At 40.4% G+C, this 24,879-nt stretch overlaps 1 protein-coding gene across 2 annotated transcripts in view; it reads right to left on the bottom strand.

Moving 5' to 3' along the window:
- Nucleotides 1-24,879, bottom strand: part of RIMS2 (regulating synaptic membrane exocytosis 2) — a 355,451-nt gene that overhangs the window by 309,843 nt on the left and 20,729 nt on the right. The gene's annotated exons all lie outside the window — the stretch shown is intronic.

Raw genomic sequence — 24,879 nt, 5'->3', positions numbered from 1 at the left:
ACATGAAATCTAATCAAACAAGTGTGAACAAGACTCTAGTTAACACATTCCCTACAAAACATTCTCAAATCTAACAGACAACTTCCATTTATATTTTGTTATGTTGTTACACTTTTCATATGAAATGTTTTAAAAATTCAATGTTTCATTAACAATGTTGCAAGCAGAATATTTTAAACACTATGTGTTTAGAGCCATACCATATGCTAGGTCAGCCTTCCCCAATCTGAGAGCACTAGTTCAGGAAAGGCTATGCTAGGTCATGCTAGTCTTCATTTACTGAAATCCAGTCACTCTTCCTGTACAAAAAGTGCCAAATGTGTCCCATGCTGGTTCCTCAGAAATGTAAGAAATTGAAGCTCCTAAAGTGGATGTAAAATTCCAATTGTTGCTTGTAAAAGATGCTATAAGCTAGCATGGCAATGCCACTTCCCCCTAATAGTGATCACAGGGGGAGTTCCAGTACATCAGTGGGGTTCCTTACTGGTGGTTAACCCTTCCCTGACTTCCAGCAAACGGGTTGGGGTTGGATATTGCTGATAGGGTCCAATGCCTAAGCCAATACTGCTCAACATCCATAACCAATAAAGTTGTGGCCTTTATGCCCATTAAAATGTACATGATGTGTCTTGTCATTATTTTCACGAGAGGGGAGGGACATTGCCACACAAGTATTGCCAACATGCTGCCGTTCAGATTTTGTTGGACTTAGACTAATAGTATTGTAGAGTTGGAAGAGATCATGAGGCTTATCTAGTTCAACCTGCTGCAATGCAGGAATGGGCTCAAACCCATGACCTGAGATTAAGAGTCTCATGCTCTACCAGCTGAACTACCTGTATCTCAGGCAATGCTTCAATTCCCAGCCAGCGTGATCGGTGCCCAGATGTAATGTAATGCATGAGACTGTGGAGTCTTGGAATTATGTTGCTCAACAGTCTCTGCTGTGAGCTGCATATCTGACCTAGGGAACAGAGTTGTATTGCTGGAAAAGGGAGGGAAAGCAAGAAGACAGAAAACAGACAATAAGTCTTTACTGTAGCCTTTAACACCTAAGATGTATGTTTTTAGGATCCATCCTATTTTTGTTATTGCAAGTTGCTTTATATTGGTTTGAAATTAATGTAACCCAACCTGCTCACCTGTCCTCCCAACACTGGGTCACTGCTGCTTGCTGGGAGGGAGAGGCAGCAGGGAGGCTGATGCAGTGCAAATCCATTGGTGGAGGCTATTATGGCACTCCTGCTGGTGTATTTACACCACACCAGCCTCCCTGCCATCTTGCTGCTCCGTCTCTTTCTTTGTAAGTAGCAGCCACTCAGCACTTGGAAGGTCAAATGAACACCGTTACCCCACCATACCATCTGCTACTCAATATACCCCTGAGGGTTTTTTTGTGAAATTGCACAGGGCAATGAAGACAATTACTACAGCAGCTTATTTTCATGCTAGAGGGATATACTGGAAATAGTCAAAGCTGGGTCAGCTGGAAAAATCCCACTGAATGAGTTACACACATAAATAACTGGAATGAGGCCATCAAGCTTCATTTCCTTGATTTTCTACTGCAAGGAAAGCCCAAAAGATATTCAGGAGACTAACACAAGGGATCTGCAAACCTACACCTCTGTTCAGAATGCATCACAGCAAGGTGGGGGGTGGGGGAGACCTCCAGCTCATAGGTTTAATTAGACCCACCGGGCTTCTGAATATGGCCTTTGAAGCCATTTTGGTCAAACCATGATCACTAGTCAGTGATCTGCTTTCTCCAATCTAAGCACTCAGTGCTAACATCATAGATAAGCCTCTGCCTGTTCCTTGACAGTAAAAGGCAGCAGGCAAATGTTTCTCTGCTATCTTAGCGCTGTGGTCCAACAACGCTAAGATCAAAGATAATAAAAATGCTGCCTGATCTTTAAGAGTAAAAGGCAGCATTTCCACAGAAGGGCGGGGTAGCATGCTGTTTTTCACTCTTAAAGTCACTGCCTGTATGTGTCTGCCTGCCTCTAAGTGTGTGTGTGCATGTGTGTGCACATCTGTCTGCTTTATTTTATTTTTATTTATGTTTTTGTTTTGTCTTTATCCCTGCCTGCTTCTTGATTAGAGTGACAAAAACAAACCCCTGTGTTGCAATAACTTTATAGTTTCAGCTTGCGTTTTGATGCCAGATTTGATATACTGTACCTTTAAATTTTGTTACTTTGTTCTTAATTATTTGTTATTTGACACACCTGTGAATAACTTTATAAGTTCTTACATGGGTTTTATCAGCATCAGTTAGCTACACTGGTTAGTGAGCTCTGATCCACAAGTATTATATTTACCTGTATGGATATTCTAAAAATTACTTGGTATGTATTCCTTATTTATTTATTTATTTATTATTCATTCATTATGCAGGTTGCTCAATTTTATTTTTGTTGTAATTCATTGTATGTAATGTATTTAATTTCATCATCAGCTAATGAAGATTCATCTTTGAAAAAGTTGATCCAATCCAGATATACAGTTCTGCTTGTGTGCTGATTGCTGTTGAATTCGTTACGTTGAAGCACCCAGTACAATACTTCTTGGACATTGATAGGCATCCTGCCTGCATCGTGGTGTTCCTCGCCAGTAACTCATTACGTTGACTACTCTTTGGTTATGGACTGACAAATATTTTATTTGGATATTATTTGGAAATTGTAAATTTTGGGTGACATTCTGCTACCAATAATAACACATTTATTACATTCATTTGCCACATGTTGCCGCTGTATTTGAGCAGATGCTTCCTTATTAGAATCAAGCACCTTCAGTAATGAGAGGCAAGCAGAAAAGGAACCTCTCCAAAATTTTGGATATTCCCTGAGACTCTAGTCTGCCAATTTCCCCAGACTATAATGGCAGCTCCATCGCTAAAAGTCACTTTATGGCCCATGCAGCTGAGGGAAATCGAAAAAGCTCTCTACATGAAGGAAGTCACTGAGATAGTCTCAACGTTAAACATGCCCTAGAAACACCTGATAACAGCACCACTTCAACTGCAAAGTGCATGAGATGAAAGCAGAAACTGCTGCAGCCATAGGAAAGTCAAAACTCCCAGAGTTGATAAATACATGAAAGCAAATGTAGTGTGTAGCATGTTATCTGAAAGCAGCAAGAAAACCATGCAGACCCAAAGAGGAAGAAAACATGAGGGCAGGCCAATGGGACAAAGCACACCACCACAAACAGATTCCTGGGAGAAAAGAATTAGAAGACTTTTACTGAAAATGTAGCAGGAAATATCATTTTAAACATGAGCACCACAGCAATGTAATTTAAAGATGCCAGGAAACTTCACCAGGTGAGAGTTATGAGACGACTTTCCACCTGGAAACTGGCAAGCCTCACTTAATATATCCTGCAAACCAATGAAATAGAGTCAAAATAAAAGTTATGGTAAATTAATGGACCTCCATCTTTTATTTTGATTAATTCTGGGGCATTTTCCTTGTGTATGCACAATTCTAGAAAACACCACCAAAGATGACTGGCAGAAACTGAAGTCTTTGCAAACCAGACTAAGTTCAGTCATGTGGATATGGCAAACCACCAGCATCCTAGACATGTGATGAAAGAAAAGAGTACAAAAAAGATTTGCAATGAATATAATAGTTACAGAGGCTTAGGGCCCTCGTATTTACGGGACCGCCTCTCCTGGTATGCCCCGCAGAGGACCTTAAGGTCCATGAACAACCATAGCTTAGAGGCCCCAGGCCCTAAGGAAGTCAGACTATCCAGGCCAGGGCCTTTTCAGTGATGGCTCCAACCTGGTGGAATGCTCTGTCCCGTGAAAGAGACTCAGCCTGATCTTTTAATTCCCTTCTCTTTCCCCCTCCCCTTTTTATGAAGATTATGAAGATTACTGGCCCAAGTAGGATTAATTTAGCCAGCTAGCCCTGGTGACTGTCTAATGTTTATTGGATGGATTTCCCCCAATATTGATTTTTGAACTTTGAATTTTATTGTTACTCATGCTTTTATTATTACTCATGCTTTTATATTGTATTTTATCCTGCTTTTATGTTGCATTATAACTAAGTGTTTTAAATCTGTTAGCCGCCCTGAGCCTGGGTTTCTAAACCGGGAAGGGCGGGGTATAAATAAAAAATTATTATTATTATTATTATTATTATTATTATTATTATTATTATTATTATCTTGTGAATGTTTGATCACAGCTTTCAAACAAACATAGTGGGAACTCATTTCCCCTAATCAGTATGATGTTGACCTGAGTTGGAAGGACCTTTGTAATGTGTAGGATACAGGAGCAGCCAGCAGGTGAAGCAGTACTATTGAGCCAACTTCCCAACATTGGCACTGTTGCCTGCTACCCAGGCAGGACATCAGGAAGATTGGGGCTCTATGGGTGCCCTGTCATAGCCAATCTGGTACTCCTATCAGTGTGCCCACACAGTCCCAAACTCACCACGACTCCACCCTTAAACCATACCAGTAAGCAGTAACAACACCACTGGAAATATAAAATGCTTTCCATGATACCCACTATGAGGTAAAGCAGAGATAAAGACTTACAATGGAACAAACATTATCCTCAAAAAGTGAAATATGCTGTACTTGGATGAGGGTGGGAGTGAGAGGAAGGCATATCATTAGGCTAATGTGAATTTCTTGTTGCCCAGACCATAGCCAGGATTCAGAAAGACTATATCCCAGCACTAATGTCTAGTGTGACAACAGAATCTCAAGTTGTGCATTGGGGGACAAATCTGGGAGCATTCCATTCAGATGTGGAGGTTATGAAGATGTTGCTGCCAAAGTACTAGCAACATAGCCAAATATTGGCACCATACTGGCATGGGCATAGGCAAGATTTATTGGGACAGAACCGAGTTATCAGTGACACAATAGGTCAGCCAGCCAAGTATTTTTATTTATTTACTTTATTTAGAGGGGGCAGATCACAATTCACTTCAGTGGCTTCATAACTTCCATGAGCCACAGGGACACTTGGCACATTGGCTTAAACACCTGGCTCAGTTCCAGTACCAGATTAAGCATTGCACAAGAAAACAACACAAAAAAATCTCATGCTCTGTCCAGATGGTCAATTCTAGATGATGCTAACAAGGACTCTGGGGCCAGGGGAAAACATACTGATACTTTAATCATAACCCTGACACCCGAAGAAACCACTGCTGGAAGGGAAGGAGGAATCTCATGATGATGATGATGATGATGATGATGATGATGATGATGATGATGGAGGAGGAGATGGAGCCACCACCTTAAAAGAAGCCCAAGTCATAGATTCAATTATTCCATGCCTAAGAAGCTGAAAGGCGGGAGAGCCCTGCAAGAGCTTTCAAGTTGAGGCACCATGTAACCCAAATTTACTTCAGTACAAAGAGGCTTTGCCTGATTTATAGCTATAGCAAGGGCTACTAGATAGGTGTCAAAGGGCAATGAGAAGCATGACTTTTCATACACTAATAGATTCCACCGGGATCAGTCCTGAATATCTTTGAAGCACTAAACTGCAGCAAAGCAGGAGTATATTTGGGAATAGAGAAGCTATCCCAAACTGTCCAAAGTCAGTACTACTGGCCTGGATGGTTCACACCTGTAAAAGACTGGGAGAAGTTATGCTATACCTGCAGAACTCACAAAACAACTTTCATTACACACATAGCTCCCATGGTGACCACACAAACAGGAAGTCGTCTAGAGCAAGTCACAACAGATATTCTGAGGCACCTACCTCAGATGGAAATGAGGAACAAATGCATCCATTATTGCAACTCATTCTAGACAGGCTGCCCTCCAAATGGAACAGGCAAATTACTGGCTGAGGTACCACTTAGAACTCATTTAACCTGTTTTAACATAGCTTCACTGGTTGCCAGTTCATTTATGGGATCAATTCAAGGTTCTGAGCCTTTAAGCTCCAAATATCTGAAAGACTACCTCCGTCCCTACATACCTTCTCAGTTGTTAAGACTGGATAATCATAGTGAGAACATAGAACACCCCACTGGCTTGACGACTATCAGCTGGATTAGCTGGAACATAAGAAGCTGTAGTCTAGCAACTTTTGGAAAGCAATACACTAGCTACCTCAGAGCTGGTGCTATCTTAGGCAATCTAGGCAGCCGACTAAGGCCTGAGTACTGACCTCAGAGGGGCACAGTACTGACCTTTGAGTGGCACAATTTTAAACAGATTAGATTTTGTTATATTTTATAAACTTCTGATAATATTTTTCTTCTCATTTTTATTTTGAAGAATTTTATCATTTTGAAGTAATCCATACCTTAGACTTGTTAGACCAACAGTATATTAAAAACACGATAAAACATCAAACATTAGAAACTTCCCTAAACAGGTCAAGACTGCAGCATGTTGGTAGAGGGGCTTTAAACATCTATCCCTTTGCACCAAAGTCCTGACAATAGCGGTCTCCTGTAGCTTCCCTCTCAGGGCAAATAGTAGTTTTTGAGGGACCAGTTTTTGTCAGGACCAATGTTGGTAAAATATTAAACCCCATTCACCACAGTCTTAAACCTGATCAGGCCCCTTTGCCTCTTTCTTTCCTGTTATTTTAAATATATGTGAACTAAAATCACATATTTCACTTTCATGTGTTTTGACCCTATGTCTTTATTTTGTGTTGGGTTTTGTTAAAAAAAAACGTGCACACACACCATGCTTTGCTTTGTGTGAGTCACCTGGTCAGTTGGTCAGCTGAGCCCCTGTCTCAGTTCAGAAAATGGTCCCTGTTAATTAGATGCTGACAGGATGTTCTTATTGTGGACAGAGGCAGGAACAGGTAGGTAGCCGTGTTGGTCTGCCATAGTCAAAACAAAATAAAAAATAAAAAATTCATTCCAGTAGCACCTTAGAGACCAACTAAGTTTGTTCTTGGTGTAAGCTTTCGTGTGCATGCACACTTCTTCAGATACACTGAAATAGAAGTCACCAGACCCTTATATATAGTGAGAGAGTGAAGAGGGGTATTACTCAGAAGGGTGGTGGGAATGGGTGATAGAAGAAGGAAGTTCATTGATTGTGTTTCTGAATGATGCAGTGGAGTAGAGTGCATATGCTTGCGGAAAAAAGCATTTCACAGAGCAAAGGGCTCAGTGCTGATGCAAAACAAAACTAAAGTCATATTTGAAATCATGGTAACAGTTCAATAGCATGCTGATAATGTACATTTGTGAACATAAAAAGGAAACATTTTTATTTCTCTTGTCACTATTGAAGCTGCTTTATGTCAAACTGTCAGTTCATACATCCATCTAGCCCAGAATTACCTACTCTAATTGGCGCATGTGCACACACACACATACAAGCAAAAGAAAAGAACTGCTGGATCAGACCAAAGGTCTATCTAATCCAACATCCTGTATGTAGTAGCCAATCATATGCCTTATAGGAAGCCTGTAAGCAAGACACGACTCTCTCTAACTGTTATTCAGAGGTATACTTCCTGATTCTGGAGTTGATATGTAGCCAAAGATAGCCTTATCCTCCATAATTGTCTAATTCCCTTTGAAAGTCGGTGACCACTACCAAATCTTGTTGAAGCAAATTCCATAGTTTAACTATATATTGTGTGAATAACAATTTGGTGTAAGTAGGGAACTTGGCCACCTCACTGCTCAGCCTAATACCAGGTCATTTAGGAACCAGCTAAAAAAACCCAGAACCAAACACTGATCCTTGGTGAACCTTACTTATTATATCTCTATATTGTGAGACCTGACTGTTCTCTCATGTTCTGCCTAAATCTACATTGCTACAACTTAAATCCATTCTCCCCCACTCCAGTGGCCCTGTTAGAGTCATTACTTATTTGTTACTCCTCTGAATTTTCTCTACACACACACACAAAACAAATAGTAGGTTAACTTCTGTCATCAGTATCTCAGTTCCTTTGTTTCAGAGCGGCTCCAGGTGGATGGCAACAGCAATTGCAGGAAACATTACACTGCCAAAGTCTGCATAAGTTTACAAAGGTTGTGTGCTTGTTAGCTTGTTACTTCAGTGTTTCTAGTGTTTCTGACAGATTCCTCACTAGCTCCAACTAGTATGGATGTTTAGGATTTTTTCTCACCAGCTACAACCACCTAAGACAGATCTTTTATATCAGTTCTGGTATTCATTATGCATGCCGTCATGTCCTTTAGCCTTTTAATACTACAACATGGTCTGCATGAGACTGATAGCCCATGAAGACTGCTCAGAAACTTTCACTAGGACAAAAAAACTTCCTGACTTGGTGAGTTGTTGCAGCATCTTCACAGGTGAGCTGTAGCATTCTGAGGCACATTTCAAGGTATAACTTCTTATTTAAATGACACGACTTGAGTCTTTCACACCTTAGTAAATGCATCCATACTTATGTTCCATTGCAGGGTCCCACTAGGAGTCAAGAAGAGCTTCTGGAGGCTACTACTTTAAGGGTACCCTAGAAAATGGTGCATGCTGAAAAGCATTTCATATGGCTTATACCAAGCTCATAAAATGTCTTCCACCACAAATCTGAAGAAGCCTCAGCCTGATATTTATTTTACTAGATACTTCTAACCCACTTTTAAATACATATAGCTCCACAGGTGGGTTTTTTTATCTTATCCATAATTTAGATAAATTCAGTTAGATGCCTGAAAACAACTTTGAATGATGAATGATCTGAGTTAAATGGTTCAATGACCATTCATTTTAGACTGCTATAATAACTCTATACCAAGTAACAAGCAGTTAAACTTGGTAAAGGAACAAAATTGAAATAGTGGCATCCAAAAGACATCAGAGGTACATGTTACCTTTGTCAAGAGTTTTTGTTGGTGGTGGTGTTTGTCTTTTTTGTCTGCCATGCAGGAATAGCAATTATCTTAATTACTAGCTGACAATCTAATCTTTCCATCCATACCAGTGGGCAATATGCTCCATTTTCTAAGAAAACATGCCATTCCTTAATTATTATTTCATCTGTCTGCTCCTAGAAGTATGCCTGTACATAATGAACTCACTCATTAAAGATTTCCAGTTCTTGATGCAACAAACAGCTGGGAATTGCTGGAAAGCCATTAACATGTTAGAAAACCAGGACCATCAGGTGCCAGAAATCTACATGAAGCCGCTGGGAGGGCTCATCAGGCGGTTTGGGCTGGGTGTCCATCAATATGCGGATGATACCCAGCTCTACCTCTCTTTTAAATCTGAACCAGTACGTTTCCGAGCACAATTCAAAGTGTTGATGTTGACCTTTAAAGTCCTAAACGGCCTTGGCCCAGTATACCTGAAGGAGCGTCTCCACCCCCATCGTTCTGCCCGGACACTGAGGTCCAGCGCAGAGGGCCTTCTGGCGGTTCCCTCACTGCAAGAAGCAAAACTACAGGGAACCAGGCAGAGGGCCTTCTCGGTAATGGCACCCGCCCTGTGGAACACCCTCCCTTCAGATGTCAAAGAGATAAACAACTACCTGACATCTAGAAGACACCTGAAGGCAGTCTTGTTGAGGGAAGTTTTAATGTGTGACATTTTAATGTATTTTTAATCTTTGTTGGAAGCTGACCAGAGTGGCTGGGGAAACCCAGCCAGATAGGTGGGGTACAAATAAATTATTATCATCATCATCATCATCATTCTGTTATTTTATTTTATTCCCTGCTTCTTTTCCTGATGGGACTTAAGGCAGCTTTAGGTCAGAAATCTATAAACTCATATTGTAAACCACTCTGTGATCTTCAGATGAAGGGCAGTACAAAAATTTAATAAATAAAAATAAAATTTACAGCCACACAAATGGAAATGAGAATACAGATTCATCCAAGTTTTAACAGTGGGGGTGGAAAGAACTCTTGAATAACATATTGGATGAGGTGTTGTTGTTGTTTTAAGTTAATGACAGTCATTTGGTGTCTGCTATGAGGGAGGTCAAGAGCTAATACTGTGGCTGCTGAGATGGTGGTATGTGGCTGCTGAGATGGTGGTATGGGTATATGGCTCACTTGGCCAGCCTTCTCTGTGGTGACTGACTGGGGGAAGGACATGGACCAGAGTGCCAAATAATTTGATGTCATCAATGTCCAGGGATGCAAAAAGGGACAAAGTATAGAAGATCATTCAGCAGAATATTTTCTTTAGGGACATTTATATATTGCCCTTCTTAATATGTATCCCAAGGTTGTTTCTAACAATGCAATATTCAGATGGTTAACGAGCAGTGCAAGTTGTGTATCTAAATGCATTTTTGTTTCAAAATTCTTCAAACAATAAGTGATTCATTCCTGAATGTAGTCTGTGAAACTTGAGTACTTCATAAATTTGAGAAGCACTGGGGCGGGAGAGGGGTGTTATAAGAGAGTTAAGTAATGCAATTTAATTATCTTCCAAAAATGTACTTGTTAACATTCTGTTTGGTAATCTAATTGCACCCACTTAATAATTCATTACATTGATTTTAAATCATAAAATCTGAAGTTTTAAACAAACAATATTTTCTTTTGGTAAAATTTATTTTATCAGAACAGAAATGTAACGCTAACTCTGTATTTCATGTTTGTGTGCTCCACTGAGCAATGAGGCATTAACTTTCATATGAAGAGGATTGCTTAATGTTTAATAACTGAATGGATCCAGAGTCCTAGCTGCAAAGACTATTTATTTAAAAAATCATTGTTCTAAAGCAGGAACTCAATGCTCTTGTTACCAGCTAATTAGGAACACTCATTCATGTTTGTTTGCAGTTGGTGTATTCATTTAAAATGAATAGAACTGTCATTCATGAAGAGACGGTATGAAAGCATGAGTCTGTAAATACAAAATGCTATTAATAACCTCCCCCTGAAAACAATGCAAAATATGAAATTACACTGAGAAGAATTGATTTTCTGAAGAAATCTAAGATTTTCTTTTCTTTCCCAGATTGTTTATAAAGGTTCTGTAAAATATTGTTCCAATTTAGAATAAGTACATGAGATATTACTAACTCTACAGTAAAATACCCAAACCAGTGCAGAAATGTATTCAATTATTTTACAATATATATTTATAAGATAATAATAATAATAAGATAATAATTTATTATTTGTACCCCGCCCATCTGGCTGAGCCTCCCCAGCCACTCTGGACAGCTCCCAATTGAGTGTTAAAAACAGTACAGTATTAAATATTAAAAACTTCCCTAAACAGGGCTGCCTTCAGATGTCTTTTAAAGATATTACAGTATGAATTCATTTATCCAGATGGGTGGGATATAAAAGAAGGGGAAGAAGAGGAAGAGGAAGAGGAAGAGGAAGAGGAAGAAGAAGAAGAAGAAGAAGAAGAAGAAGAAGAAGAAGAAGAAGAAGAAGTTATCATCGTCATGTTGTTGTCACACACTGGGTCTACCTTTTCATTAACCTAGATCTCATTGCTAGTCAATCACTGCCAGTGCAGACCCCATGAGCATATATGTACACTTTTTTATTTATTTTTTGCCCCGGTGTGCTGTGCATTACATCACACTTTTTTAATACTGAATTGCATTTGGCATTTTACTGCCCTTTTGCTCAGTTTGGAGATATTACTTTAGAGTTCCTCCCTTTTCCCTTTTCGTTTTAACCACTTTGAACAATTTGTTGTCATCAGTAAACTTGGCTAGCTTACTGTTTACTCCTAAATCCTGATTATTTATTAACAAGTTTAGAAGCACAGTTCCCAATACCAGTCCTTTGGGGACTCCGCCTTCTACATCTCTCAACTAAGAGAACTGTCCATGTCTTCCTACTCTCTGTTTCCTGATTCTTAATCAATTACTAAACCATAAGAGGACTTCTCCTCTTATTCCTTGGCCTATGAAGCTTATTCAGGAGCCTTTGATGAGGGAATTTATCAAAAGCTTTTTAAAACCCTTAATACACAACAGCAACTGGATTACCTCTGTCTATATGCCTGTTGACACTAAAAGTAGTAAGAAAGGATTTACCCTTTCAGAAGCCATGCTGCCTCTGCTTCAGTAAGACTTCTTCTTCTGTATCAGAGATCCACAACCCATCAACCCCAGGCACCATATTGGTGTCTTTTCTGTATCTTAACTTTATTTTTTTTTAAAGTTGTTTGATATATATATATATATATATATATATATATATATATATATATGAATGAGAGACATTTCCTTTACCTGTGCAGCGGCTTTTCTGAATGTGGCAGGGAAGCACAAGCTGGGCTGGCCCAAGACACTTTGCTGCCTGAGGTAAACCAGGAAATGACACCCAAGGGTACTGGGTGGGGGTAGTGCATGGATAGGGAATATCAGGGAATGCAGCCCTCCAAGCCTCTTTGTTGGGGGTCAGGCCACACCTCTCCAGTCCAGTCCTGCTTTGCACCCTCCTTGAGTTATTTTTAACTGTCTTTGGATGGAGAGAAGGTACTGTGGTGGTGGGTGAGTGCCCACAAAAAAACATGCCTCCTCTTCCCATTCCACTGACTGACTGCTTTCTCGCCTCTGCACCATGGCTTACTGCCTGGAGACTGAAGCTACTCTCTTGCAAAGTTGGGAGCCTACCCATCAGGAGGCAGCTGCAAACGCAGCACAGAACTTGAGTGGGATTCTCAGTGGTTTGATAGTGAAACAGAAAGGAAGAGAAAGTAACATGCTGTGACATGGAAGGAAATGCTGTACTGCAGTTAGGGGGACTAAACAGAGAAGGAAAGGGGGTAGAGGGAGGAGAGGGAAAGAGGAAAACCACAACATAATGGAAACAGACAAGAGAAGGAAAAGAGGGATGCAGGAGAGAGAGAGAGAGAGAGAGAGAGAGAGAGAGAGAGAGATGCATGTGTGTCTGTGTCTGTGACCGGTCTGTGTGCAGTGACAAAGAGTGTGTGCAAGAGAGTGAGTGTGGTGTGTCCAACTTGTATATTTTTCCTGGTACTGGACAATGTTATCATAAGACAGCAATGGCATTGCTGTGTGTGTGTGTGTGTGTGTGTGAGAGAGAGAGAGAGAGAGAGAGAGAGAGAGAGATCAGGACCAGCAAGACATACATGTAGGTAGGAAGTGTGAGGTTTTCCAAGGGGAGGAAACAACAGTGACTGTACTCCCTCTAATTTTGTGCAATGCTATGCTCCCCACAACAGCCATTCTGTGACTGACACCCACAGTACTTTCTCAAAATTCAAATTGTGTCTGCTGATCCAAAAATGCTGGGGACCCCTATGTTATATGCTTTCTAATTATACCTTTAATAAAGTTTCCCCCCAGTTTTCCTGGAACAAACATTAAGCTAATTGGCCTGTAAATTCCTTCTTCAACAAGCTCTGTAAGTGGAGATTTTATCCAGTCTGTATCTGTTTTGGATTTGAAAATGTTTTAATGTATGTTTTAGTGTATGTTGTATTTATTATGAAATAGCTTTGTGGTGTTTCATGAAAAAAGATACATAAATGAAATAAACAAAATTACCTACTGACCTTCTCATCAATATATCTGAAATTTGTGGAAGGGGGAAGCTAGAGAAAGAAGAGCATATCTTATTTTTTCTGGCTTTCCCCTTCATCTGCATCTTCCCAGTTGCTGGGGAAAGTAATGTTTGCATACTACTTTACTAGCTACAAAGCAAAAGAGCATACTGTACTTCATATTTTTGCAACATGTTCTACTTTTCTTTTGCATCCTTAATTGAGTAATGGTAGTTTTACATTATGTAGTGGTTAAATAAATGCACACACATGTTATTTTGATATTAAGATACCAGGGCCCACTGGAAAACAAGACTGAGAAAGACCACACTTATGTCTGGGATCCATTATAGCGACACTTTGACTCATAATGGAATGAAGACTCTCAAAATGCATTGCTGGGCCAAAAGGGTCAATCTGTCTAAGCAATATGTGGAGTAGACATGTTAAGCCACCAATGATCAGCTGCAAATATCCCCTTCTTGGGCAAGGAGTTGGGGGCGGATGACCCACTTGCAGGCATGCTTTGAGGAAGAGGATTCTCTGGCCCCATTTCAAGCTGGTTTTGGCCCCAGATATGGAAACAAAACAGCTGTGGTCAGTGTCAGGAGAGAGATGAGGGAGTGTACCACTGTTGATTCTCTTCAACCTCTCTGTGGCTTTTGATAGCATTGACCGTGGTATCCTTCTGGAAAACCTTTGTGGTTCTGAGTGTAGAAGGCACCACATTGTGATGGTTCTACTTCTCCCCACTGAATCATAGAACAGTAGAGTGGGAAGGGACCACAAGGGTCTTCTAGTCCAACTCTCTGCAATGCAGGAATCTCAATTAGGGCAGGTTCAATGGGTGAGAATGGGGAACCACAGTTAGGTACAGGGCTCCACCTACCCCTTTTCACAAAACTTTGGCAGTGCTTGCCACTACACCACCTAAATAAGTTTACTATTGTTTTCCTTAGTACTGTACAACAGAATAACAAATATAAAAATGATTTAAACAACAACAACAACAACAACAACAACAACATGCTTAGTAAAACAATGGACTGGTGCAGCCTGCATAGCAAAAGCTCCCTTCCCTCTTCACCCTTTGTTATTGGGCTTGGGGGGAGCTTTCATGGAACAACATCAATGACGGACTGCAGCTACTACTACTACAACATACTGGGAACAGAGAGGTTCCCAGCACTGCTCGGTATAGTGGAAGATGTGGCTTGCAAAAGCTAAATAGTGCTAACCAAATTAACATAACCTGATTTAACTATGTATGTAATGCTAAGAACTGGAAAAGAGATTCTCATTAATCTCCATACAGATTTGTATTTTGATTTCTTTTGACAAGCAACATTACATATTTAAACGTTACATGAGATTGACAGAATGATTATAAGACTCTTTAACTACTGCATGCTCCATTGTAGAAAACAGAGTTTGTGCCAGAAAAGCATTTCAAAATCTGACTCCTAGGAATGAAACGGAAGCAAAGTTCACTTTCACAAAGATGATTTTTTTAATCCTTCTGGATGAAGCTGACTCACCATCCTAGCACTCAAATGAGCCATTCAGCTCAGTTTATTTTTAAATCAAACCTTCAGCAAAAAGTTGCTATTTTTATACTTTGCTGTCAATATAAATAAAGCCTTCTAATCAGTAGTCCAAAACACTTTTGAACATACAAATGGACTTCTCTTTGCTTATTTGAACCTGGAAACCAACAGCATTCCCAAAACTCTTTTGATTTGAAAATTATTCAAAACATGTATTTATAGGTAAAGGTAAAGGTACCCCTGACCATTAGGTCTAGTCGTGGATGATTCTGGGGTTGCGCGCTCATCTCGCTCTATAGGCCGAGGGAGCTGGCGTTTGTCCGCAGACAGCTTCTGGGTCATGTGGCCAGCATGACTAAGCTGCTTCTGGCGAACCAGAGCAGTGCACAGAAATGCCATTTACCTTCCCGCATTACCTATTTATCTACTTGCACTTTTGGCGTGCTTTCGAACTGCTAGGTTGGCAGGAGCTGGGACCGACCAACGGGAGCTCACCTCATTGCAGGGATTCGAACCGCCAACCTTCTGATCGGCAAGCCCTAGGCTCTGTGGTTTAGACCACAGCGCCACCTGTGTCCCTCTTTGAATTTGGATATTATTCAAAACATATATTTATACAAAGGTTTAAATTAAACCTTTCACGTGATATTCTGAACAATGAAACTTGTCTCCTTAAAACTAATGTAACATCATTAAACTGGATTAATTTATATGTGGAACTAAAATCAACCCCTTTGTTGGGCAGCTGTAACTTATGGCACCTATTGAAGGCACAGTTCATATCAACTTATTTCACCTATTCTGATCACATGAATTACACTTCCTCTCTTCCCATCACAATGATAGATAGCTATACAGTGACTAATTGCTTATAAGTTTCCTTTGTTTTTATGGCTTCCACATTTATTTATTTAAAATGATTATATACTGTATCATCTTTCCTCCAAAGAGTTCAAGACAGCTAACATAAGAAATCAATCTGAGTTTGGCCAGCAAGATTACATATACGCAAGGACAATTTTTTGCATGGAGATTCTGTACACACTGCTAGATTACATTTGTCAAACTATTTCTAGCCCATTGTGATGTTAGAAATCCAGGACCTACTTTTCTGCCACCATTGCACACACATAATCTCATCAGCAGAGCTGTTTGGAGTAATTAATTAATTATTACATCACAGCTCGATTCATTGGAAAAGCTGGAACTCTCAGTGCTGTTTTGCAATGATTTTACCAAGTCCTCCTTTGGTCAAGCACTGTTGGATAAGCTTCAATTATTGGTTGACATCCAAGGGTGTGGACAGAATACTTGGTTCTGTTCATGCCATGACTTATCTGCTTGAGCTTTGTCCATCCTACTTCGTTTCGACAAGTCAGAAGAAGCTGGTTGCCCTAGCATCAATTACAATTAATGTCTCATTAAGGAAAGGAATAATGCTTTCCTAATGTAAAGGAGGCTCTGATGAAGTTTGTATTAAAGTAGTTTTCTTAAAATACATCATCAGCCCTAGCTATCATGGCCAATAGTCAGGGATGACTAGAACTGTAGTTAGGTAATGGCGAGAAATTCAATTCAGTTCACATTTAAAGGTAAAACTACCTAATTCACACTTTCCAAAACAATACATCCTTCAAAATTTGCACTTCTTCAAATTTTATGATGAGTAATCCAGCCAAATAACGTGTACAAAAATGAATATATTTGTGAAAATAACACTCATAACTGTATTATTTTAGGGAAATTGCTTTACACAAATATGTATATTTGGAAAATTTGCTTAATACTTGAGGGAACATCTTATCTTTTTCCGCTTCTTCAGATTTAGCACAAATATTCTGATAGGCTCCATCTTCTAACAAGTTGATTGCCCCTACCAAGAGGATTTTCTTCATGATGGTCCCCAAATTATGTAATTATTTGCCTACCGAGGTTTCAGGTGTTGGACCTAAGCTTTTAAGAAATAGTTATTTAGACCTGCTTTTTCTGCTTAATATGTAAAGCGAGATGAGCGCCGCAACCCCAGAGTCGTCTGCGACTGGACTTAACTGTCAGGGGTCTTTTACCTTTACCTTGTTACTTTTATTAGCCCTCCTTTCAAGGAATCATGGTTTTGTCTCCCAGTAGGAACAAAAGTGTAAGCGGGGTTTATTTTCCCCTTTGCCTTGTAGGTTCACTCACCTGGAACTAAAGGGTCAACTAGGATCCCAATCCCCATTTCACACATCTGAATGAATGCTGATTTGGCATAGGGGATTCTATATACATCTATATTCATCACCTTGCCGACAAAGGTCCGTATAGTTAAAGCTATGGTTTTCCCAGTAGTAATGTATGGAAGTGAAAGCTGGACCATAAAGAAGGCTGATCGCCGAAGAATTGATGCTTTTGAATTATGGTGCTGAAGGAGACTCTTGAGAGTCCCATGGACTGCAAGAAGATCAAACCTATCCATTCTCAAAGAAATCAGCCCTGAGTGCTCACTAGAAGGACAGATCCTGAAGTTGAGGCTCCAGTACTTTGGCCACCTCATGAGAAGAGAAGACTCCCTAGAAAAGACCCTGATGTTGGGAAAGATTGAGGGCACAAGGAGAAGGGGACGACAGAGGATGAGATGGTTGGACAGTGTTCTTGAAGCTACTAACATGAGTTTGGCCAAACTGCGAGAGGCAGTGAAGGATAGGCGTGCCTGGCGTGCTCTGGTCCATGGGGTCACGAAGAGTCGGACACGACTGAACGACTGAACAACAACAACAAATTCTATATACTGTCAGTCAGTGATAACAAGCTTACCAGCACCTGCCTCTTGAATCTAGGCATTGGTATATTCTTCATTAACTCAGGACTGTATCTTCAAAGGCACTAAACTTTACCACTCCCAGATGGCAAAACTCATAACACTCCCATCTTTATTAAGGTTTTCCTGTTATTCTCAATTCTTCATTAGAATAACCTAGAATTTTTTATTCCCTTTCATAAATTAAAAATAAAACATACTTCCAAGAATCAAAGAAAAGTATCAGTGTCTCACAAAATGTGCAAAACAATATACCAATATTATACACAGCATTCTCTCATATACTGGCAATCGTAATATAAAATAGTAAAAATCAGAAATAGTTAATTAAGAAAAACAGAACTGAGCTCCTTATTTAAAGCCACAATCTGAACACTGAGGAGAAATAAACATAATAATGTCAGGGACATCTTTAAAAAAAATATTTTAAAATATATTTATAATGGTACATAATGTGAAAACTTTAAAATAGCACATTGTACTAAAACTTTTAAAACACATTGCCAGTAAGTGTTCTTACACAAGGCAAAAACACATCTAAACAACCTGTTATGCCAAGCAACCTGACAGGTGGTTTGTGACAGATGCCATTGATCATTCTTTGTTTAACATAGAACAAGCTGTTACTTAGTAACATGGTGAACAAAACACTTCTAACACTCGGTGCACACAAAATGTATTGAAAATGGCAGGAAGCAGACCAGCTGCCTTTTTTTGTATAATTATTTCCTCTGTTTTTCGTTGTCTAAAATATCTCTGAAATAGCTGCTCTGTCACTTTTGCATTAAATAGTAAATATTATCAACCCAGAGGGTGAGGTCTAGAAGCACATATGAAATCACAATAGCTGTTACACTGCAGGCACCACAGAGCTGCAATATTGACGTTGCAGAAGTAGCTAGGCCAAAAAAAATTAAGTTAAGCATTGAGTTTTGGGCCCAGGTTCAACGATGATGTGAAAGATAAATAAGGCACAGAACAAAGGTATTGGGTTCAAATAGGCCACAACTGTATTGACTACAGATTAAGTAGGTTTTGGTGAAGGCATTGGGTATATATCCTGAATCAACCAACCTGCCTGCTGGCTGATTACTTCGGCTGGGTCGACTCTGGATTAAGGGGCACCCTATGACATACACCAAATCAGGCTGATCCCTCCAGGATCACCATTTTGGAAGAATGGTATTGCCCATCAGCTCACATCAGGGCACCTCGACAAAAAATACTCCCTCCTTGACCCCTTTACAAAAATATTTATTTCCTGTAGCGGTGGGGGATGAGCACCTAACTTCCACACCACCTAGGCCAGTGATGTCCAAACTTGGCCCTCCAGCTGTTTTGGGACTACAACTCCGATCATCCCTAGCTAACAGGACCAGCGGTAAGGGATGATGGGAACTGTAGTCCCAAAAAAGCTGGAGGGCCAAGTTTGGCCATCACTGACCTAGGCTAAGGATCCATCTCAATGCCAATCAACCAAGAATTTGTGACAATTGCCCAATTTGTCTGATGGAAAATTCCTCCCTGGCCTTGAATGCAGCAATCAGGTATTTCCATAGCAAGGTCCCACACATAACCTGTCCACTTTCAGGCAGGATAAAAGTCTATTGCACAGGGTAGTAGGGTAGGGGATCCAACTCCAACTAAGCTGACTGACTCTGACATGGCTTATTTAAATAGAAAATACGCAGACTTGAGCAAAGACTTGGGACTGAAGTCTTCAGTCAGGTCTGACACCATGGCCAAGGCCATGCCCCCTTCCCTGCCTATGATTGGCCCATTCAAACAGGCAGGCTACCCCCACACCCCATGCAGCCATGAGAGGAGGTGCTGACATCCTCCAATGGCTGTGCAGGACAGGATGATGGCCCCTGGCTCAGGCTGCAGTCACACTGGGCCACAAACCGCCACTCCTCAGCTTCCAATGCTAAGTGGCCATTCTCATCCTTTAGGGTCCTAGAGGATCTACCTTAGCTCACCAAGAGCAGGTGAAGATTTTTTCTAATGACTTCTATTTCTAAGCAGAGAATTAATTAATGGAACTTTCTCCCAAATGAGACCTTAGGGGAGGGGGCCTGCACATGTGTGTATGTGTTTTTGTTACTTTTGTTTTCAGGCCTATCCCTCAGTGATATATATTTTTTTAATGATGTAAATGTTTGCAGCCATGCTGGCTAAATTATTTTTGGTATGGTAATTTGAATACCTAGAAAAATGTTAATTCTAATACAATAGTGTTTCACTCAATCTATTATAGCAATCTAGTCACAAAAGTTTTCATAACTTTTTAGTCATTATGTTTAAATAAACTATAGTGTTAGCAAACATATATTTCTAAATATTTCATATCTGTATTTGTCAATGGAATATTACAGAAAGGATCACTACCACAGGCATTCTGCAAAGCTGCTTTCTAGCATACAGTTGGACAAAGAAAGGCATTTCACTTGTTTGTTATTCTGAATACATTCTGGCCGCCACAGAATCAGAATCAGTTCACTTCAAAAACCATATATTTGCTAGTAGCCATTTATTCATAATACTCTGATGCAGATTAAATATGCCTTAGACAAGGTGCACCAAGTTATATCAGTACAAGCCACCCTGTATAGCATTGCATCTCTGAAATCTGGGACATCAGTCTAATAATACAAATATGGTATACTCCAGTATAGTTGGAGCAGATACATAGGGAGTCCTACAAATTGGTATCTAGAGTCCTCACATTATATACAGTAGTATTTATAATGTGTGTTGTATATTTGATATTTTATGAAATTGTGGTATGTAAGTATTTTATAATATTAAAAATGACATGAAAGTGTGCTTTTAGCAAACACTGCATGAGAGCTAACCATTTTAAAGCAAGATATTCACAACAGATGGTTCACTGTCCACTAAACTACTTTATTCCACTTTGTATACCTCAAAACACAAACTACTCCAAATGAGACCAGCAAATACTCCCTACTGTTGCTAGTGCTTTTGAAATAAGGGGAAACATTATGTACCAGTATATCCTCACAGCCAATTCCACATTGACATTATTCTCTCCCTTTTTGTAAACACAGTATGGTACACAGTGCCCAACAATTTATTACCCCATCTTGTGCATGGTTTTTCTAAATATACTTTAGAATATAAATTAAGCTCATATTATAAAACAGTGCTCTATTCTTGTGTTCACAGATTTTTTTCAGCATCAGATCCTCTAAAACAGAACAGTGCATAGGAAAGCACGAAGTTAATACACATAACAGGCCATGCCAGGGCGAATCAGCTACATGATGCTGTAAGATGCTGCATGGAAATGTACTAAAGGAACAATACTATCCTTTCAGTGTTGATGGCTCATGGGAGGTAGAACAGACCCCTCTCTGCCTACCTCAGCAGGTGGAAAGGAGTGTCACAGATGGGGGCTTTACAGTTGTAGAGGTTTGGCCTGGCAGTCCTCCTGATGGAAATATCCAACATAGGGCCCTAAAATGGAGCATTTGGGTGTTGTGGTGAGGGCAGAGTTGGACTGGCCAAGGTTTCCCTGAATTCTACGCCATCTCATTGCTAGGTAAGGGGAGTAATTGGGACCCCTCTGCTGTGCCAGCCTGGAGCTGGCACAATGAAAGAGACAAGAATACTCACATCCACACCGTCTGCCCTGAGCACAGAATGCAGCAGTGGTTCTGCTGCTACAGCCATCCCTAGGCAGATTTAGGATTGCTTTATAAATTCTGTACAAGCACTGGATAGGGATACATAAGTATCTCTGAGTTCACCCTGAAAGTAGTCACAACTCTGTATGTATTTAGAAGAAATGCACACAAAGCCTTTGTGTGTACTTTAAAAAGTGCCTGTTGACACATGTGAGCAACAAAATAAAAAATCTGAAGTGTGAGTATTTATTTATTTTTTAAAAAACCTCCCTTCTAATTAGTTTGATCTCATTTAAAAACTGTGAGTTAGTCACAACTAATGATATTTAAAGTAACAGATTATTCAGGTTAGAATATCAGGAATAGTAAGTGGCCCTCAGATTTATAGAAACTCTTATTAGCAAGTCTTATCAGTTGTAATCAGAGCTAAAAGCATTAATCAGTCAAACTGCTTCTCAGTCACAGATTTAAAATCTGTTGTTAGGCATACAAGCACCTCCCCCCCCTTTATAACAGACATTTGCACTATATCAAAGGAAGTTTGGCTTGTTAGGCCAACACAGCAAGACACTATCAAGCAGAAGGAACTTCAAAGTGCATGTGGACTTCAGCATGAGATTCTTTGGATCCCAACATTTATTTTGAGTAATATTTTAAACAGAATTATCCCAGTTAAAAGTATACAGTGCTGACTGCTGTGTTAAACAACATTTTCGACTAGTTCTAGTATGGAAGCCACCTGGGCCACCCCGATTGACAGACAGGAGGAGGGCAACATCCCTGTTTATTCTACTTGACTTCTTTCAATATCATTGCCTGTGGTATCCTTCTGGATTACCTGTGTGAATTGCAGGGCACAGTGTTACTGTAGTTCTGTTCCTACCTGCATACCAGATGTCAGAGTGCAATCTTCAGGGGCAACTGCTCAGACCCATGGACTTGTGTTTTGCAGTATCATGGGGTTTTGCAGTATCATTGTTCCACATGCTATTTAACTGAGGCAAGTGGAGGCTCTATTTCTTCAAGTCATGTAAATCAGGTGGGGGTGACAGAAGAGCTCAACCACTGTTTGAACTTAGTAATAACATAGATGAAGGTAAATAAACTGAACTCAATTCTCATAAGGCGGCAGTATGTATGGATAGAAGGATTTGACCTGTTTTGAAGAGGACTGCAGCAGTGGCGTAGGAAGGGTGGGGTGGGGGGAGTGGAGCACCCCAGGTTCCATTTCTGAAGGGGTGACAAGAGGGCACCCTGCGGGGGTGCCATCACGCCCCTGCTTGCAGCCGCGGGCAAAGGATCCTCCATGCGGCAGCGCCTCTTGGTGTCTCTCGAACTTGTAAGCTACAATAGAAATGTGACCTAGGCTTGTAGGAAGGGGGGGGTGGACATTTGGTGCCCAACCATGACTCCCAAGCCTACGCCAGGCTGTCGATGGGGGGGGGGCTGACAAAAAAAAAAATCCATACCGGGTACCACCTGGGCTTGCTACACCTCTGGATTGCAGTCCTTCTGCTCAGGTTTGCAGTTTTGTGGTACTTCTTGATCCCATGTCACTTTGGAGCAGATAACCTCAGAGGCACATAGGTTTTTCTATCAACTAAGGCTGCTACACTAACTGGAACGTCTCTTGTGCAGAGATCATCTGGCAACCATGAACAATGCTCTGGTAACTTGTTGTTACTACTGTAATGTATTGCATGTGCAACTGCCCTTGAAGATACCGGTAATTTGGAAGTTGCAAATAGTTCAAGATACAGCAGCCAGGATTTTCACTAGGACAGCTTTCTGGGAATATATTTCACTAGCTTTGCAAAATCTACACCGGTTACCAGTTTGCTTCCAAACCTAATTCAAGGTTTTTAATTTTAAATCTATTCACAGCTTGTGAGCCAAGTACTGTCTCCTCTAATATCAACCTGCCTGAGCACCAAGATCTTCCACCAAGGCCTTTCTCACAGTGCCACCACCATCAAAGATTATTAAGATGGCAACGAAGAAATGCACTTTCGCTTTTGTAGCACCCTAGTTGTAGAATTCCCTTCCTAAAGAGGCTAACCTAGCCTCTTTTATGATCTTTCAGGCATCAGATTAATACATTTTTATTCTTTTAGGTATTTAAATGGTTTGTAATATAAGACAGTATTGGGAGAATGCTACATTTTAAAACACTGGAATTGAAGCTTTAACTTTGCTGCTTTAATTGCTATTTCAGTTGTGCACTGTACTAATTATGTCATTTATTACCTTTATTGTATATTTTATTAATATTTTGTTTTAAATAATATTGTAAGTTGTGTAAACTGACTGGGACTGATGGAAGTTGTATTATTTATAATATTTGATCATGAGAACAGACAAAATATAATGCACAGTGAAGCATACTTGTTCCTCTGAAATACTGAAGCACACTTAATTGATGATACTCAATTACAGTGGTACCTCAACTTACGAAAGTAATCCGTTCCAAAGGCATGCTCGTAAGTCTAAATCTTCGTAAGTAGAAGGCGCCATCTCGGAACGGGGGGAAAAATTTGTATGTCGAAAAAACCGCATTCAAAACTTTGTAAGTCAAGGTATTGTGCCACCACTTTCCCTTCATAAGTGGAAAATTTTGGAAGCGGCGGCCATTTTTTCACTTCCGGAGGTCATTCGGAAGTCGAAAAATACGGAAGTCGAGTCACTCGTAAGTCGAGGTACCACTGTACTAGTTTGTATGCAACAGTATTAGCTTGTAAGTAACAGCCAACTTCACTGAATGTTTGAAGTGTCTTGAGTTTGCAGTAACCTGATATACATGTGGTATGAAATACATCAAAAGATGAGCTAAGTTAACAAAGAAATAATCTAACTCCCCCTCAACAAAATTACTTGACCACTTTAAGTATTATATATGAGTATCTACCAAATGGGGATGTGGGTGGCGCTGTGGTCTAAACCACTGAGCCTAGGGCTTGCCGATCAGAAGGTTGGCAGTTCGAATTCCCGCAACGGGGTGAGCTCCCGTTGCTTGGTCCCTGCTCCTGCCCACCTAGCAGTTCGAAAGTACGTCAGAGTGCAAGTAGATAAATAGGTATCGCTCAAGCGGGAAGGTAAACGGCGTTTCCGTGCGCTGCTCTGGTTCGCCAGAAGCGGCTTTGTCATGCTGGCCACATGACCTGGAAGCTGTACGCTGGCTCCCTCAGACAATAAAGTGAGATAAGTGCCGCAACCCCAGAGTCGTCCATGACTGGACCTAATGGTCAGGGGTACCTTTACCTTTACCCACATCCCCCCTTTACCTTTACCTAGCTACTAAATGGGAAAGAGTCATGGCTTAATAGTAGAGCTAATGGCTTGCCTGCAGAATGTCTCTGATTGGACTGGTTAGGTGAATCCCGCCCTTGACAGTTTGAAAATCCAGGTTTGACTAATGCTGTCTGCTGAACTGCCATTATACAAC

This window comes from Lacerta agilis, chromosome 7 (genome assembly GCF_009819535.1).
Source record: "Lacerta agilis isolate rLacAgi1 chromosome 7, rLacAgi1.pri, whole genome shotgun sequence".
In the NCBI taxonomy this organism is placed as follows: Eukaryota; Metazoa; Chordata; class Lepidosauria; order Squamata; family Lacertidae; genus Lacerta; species Lacerta agilis.
Note: the sequence above shows the minus strand (reverse complement) of the source record. Positions and strands in the feature narration are given on the sequence as shown.